The 3,093-nt window shown below is 46.3% G+C and overlaps 1 pseudogene; it reads right to left on the bottom strand.

Annotated features, from left to right (window-relative positions):
- Positions 1 to 256: 256 nt before the first annotated feature.
- On the bottom strand, positions 257 to 1,220 carry LOC123171530 (KDEL-tailed cysteine endopeptidase CEP1-like; annotated as a pseudogene).
- Positions 1,221 to 3,093: the final 1,873 nt, after the last annotated feature.

The raw sequence follows: 3,093 nt of genomic DNA, 5'->3' as shown, positions 1-3,093 counted from the left end.
CAGTTCTATCTGCCGGTGAAACTCTGTCCCGACAGATTTTCTGCCCTCATAAGGGCGTTCTCCCGGCAGATTATATCCCGTTGCATTGGTGTTGTGGTGTACTTATAGCTATATTTTAGTAATTTATTGCACTTCGTATTCCACCAAATGCTATTTTGTGTCGGAATCATGATGGACGACAAGAAGGACCAAATTCTAGAAACATATAGCGTCGAGTCCCAAACATCCTTCTCCATATCATTGCCACCATCCTTGTTTAATTTTTCACTGGGTATGACGCTTCCATCAGGATGCCACATAATCCCTCCTTGGTGAGACCGCTCACGCCGCATGCCATGCGGATGTAGCCGTTTTCACCCTAGTTTGCCCCCCATGAGTTCTTTAAGATCCAGTAGTCTACACGTCTCTTGGGGTCATGCTCATGGGTGGTGCCGTAGCCCACCACTGCCATTTCACGGGTCAGATTCGTCCCACAGGGCCCGACAAATACGCCTCCGCCATATCGCCAGAAGCCATTCGGGTCGACTACCAGAACGACCGGTAACATAAGGGTAGTTAGCATCGCTGGTGAGGCCGCCGTTTTCAATTATGTACTTGAAGGCCAATTGCGCGTTGCCGCCACGACAGCCGAAATTTTTCTTCTTGCAGTCTACTGGTTGTTGCGCGGACAATGGAATCAGCTTCCTGGTCCTAATGGAGTTGATGCCCTCCACGGCCGCCGTCGCTGCAAAGGCCCAATAGGCCCGACAGCCATTTTGCCGTTTCACACTTGTCACCGCTGATGGCCGTTGATCATACCCCATCAAGCGCCAGTCCACATACATTGGGAGGTCGTCGCGCGCAACAACAACGCCATGTGTGAACTTGCCTTGGTGCTGGTTCCCGCCATCTGACGTGAGGTTAGAGCAATGACCGTACATGTGGTCAACCTCTTCATTCGTCATGTCACCGAAGAGGTTTAGGCTCAACTTGTAGGGTGAATCACCTTGGTTGAATTCATGGATCATGCGTGCATTTTGTTTGAACACGTTAAAGCGCTGAGCCTTGTCACCGAGGTGACAACCCACATTGAGATGCTTACACCAACGCTCATATAGTGCCCACATGGACTCCTCTGACCCCAGGTCCCTATCTGTGATGTCTATCGAGCTCACAGCCGGCACAGCAGCAACAAGCACGATGGCCATAAGTATCCATATCGTTGCAATTGCTCTTGCCATTGCAAATACTAAGTGGTTGCTTCGAGTGTCCTAGGTATCTATTGGCGTAACTTGGAGTGTCCTTTTTTTGCGGGGAAATAAGAACTTTATTCAATCATCTCTAGCTCCTGCATGATCAGCCATAATGCTAGTCATGAGAAGACTAGGAGGGGAGTCCATCCAACAGCTCGTAACCCCTAATGTGCAAGCAAACTTGGCACAAAGGTGGGCTAGAGCATTGGCTTTTCTAGATACATATTGAATAACAAAAGACTGAAAGATAAAGCTAGTCCTTCTATCTCCAATAGAACTGGCGCTACCGTCGAGCGCGAAAAAGTGCGCGAAGCCCACAGATCGACTACCTCCTTGCATTCAACCTCCAGAACCACTCGCAGGAAGCCTCGGAGTCGAGCAATAAGAACACCATCACGCAGGGCCAAAGCTTCTGCTACCAACGGATATATAGTACAAATCCTTGTGGTGCACACGTAGCTTCTGTGTATACCCTGAATTAACTAGGAAATGCTGAAGTAGTTTGCTAATTTATTTGCATACATGACTTTCCATGTATGAGATAGAATCAAAAGAGTCTTAACATTTTTCCAATTCATACTTCTCCTTTTAACACTTGCCTTCCGTCGTACCTTTACACACAGAAGTTGTGGAGCATGTATTCAAATTTATCCCGATGAAATCACACACAACTAACTTGCCACCTTTATATTGGAAAGATGTTCAATCATAGGTATCCACTCACGACTAAGAAATACAAAGATTCCTTCTAGTCAATGAATTTATTAAATTTTCTTAAAGCTAAAAAGAACTTTCTATTATAAATTCCACCCTACCATACATGGCACTAGATATGGATGGCACACACTTAATTTTAAGAAGATTTCACTCTTTCCATATTAGCCATACCATGCAAAATTATTTGGAAGGTATTGCATTTCCATGTGTTAACTATTTTTGGAAAGTCGTCAATTGACATACGTCAGTATGTACCAAAAACAACCATATGGAAAGTAATTTCCTTGCCAATTAAGGTATAAATGCAAATTCTAGACTCATTTGTCAATTGATCAAACCCAATAACGGATTTGATGACTCGTTCCATCTCCTCCTCCGTAAACGGTGCTTTTTTTTGCGAGAGAAAATGAGTTTTATTCCATTACAATAGGGTTACAATTGAGAGGCAAAAGTTCCTCAATACATGGTGGTCCTCTATATAGCCACGCAGCAGTGGTACTCTCCGTACGATTATATGACGCCAACCGATCTGCCACCGTATATCGCTCACATTTAATTTTCAAGGGAATAAACTCTCTACCTCCCATAAAAAACTTGATCTCCGCTACTAAATGCCCATATGCCGATTTCGACAAGCCATTCCCCATCAAAGCCGACAATGCCTCCAAGGAGTCTGATTGTAAAATAATCGGGCCATCACCATGTTGCAGCACCAATGCCATCCCCTGCATCAATGCATGTAACTCTGCCTCCAGTGCGTCATTACAGTTAAACAAATAGCGACAAGCTGCGAAGATCGCCGCTCCATTAGGTCTTCTCATGATCATGCCGGCGACCGCCGTGACGTCGGCCGCAAAGAAAGATCCATCGACAGAGACTGCAACATGGTATCGCCCCTGTGCACTCACAAGACATAATCATTCACCTAGGCCCGTGAGGTATAGTTTGACATCGAGGGAGTGTGTCCACCCTTCCTATGGATGGCAGTCGCCTGTGGACGCTGGCTCAATTGGCACTGGCGTCGAGCATGCTTGCATGTTGCGGTGGACGTCAAGATTTGGGGCTGTGGCGCCGCTGGTTGAGGTCAAGGTCTGGTAGTGATGGGAGGGCAACAACCATGGCAACAGTAGACCCCTGTGTGACG

Source organism: Triticum aestivum, chromosome 7D (genome assembly GCF_018294505.1).
Source record: "Triticum aestivum cultivar Chinese Spring chromosome 7D, IWGSC CS RefSeq v2.1, whole genome shotgun sequence".
NCBI lineage: Eukaryota > Viridiplantae > Streptophyta > Magnoliopsida > Poales > Poaceae > Triticum > Triticum aestivum.
Note: the sequence above shows the minus strand (reverse complement) of the source record. Positions and strands in the feature narration are given on the sequence as shown.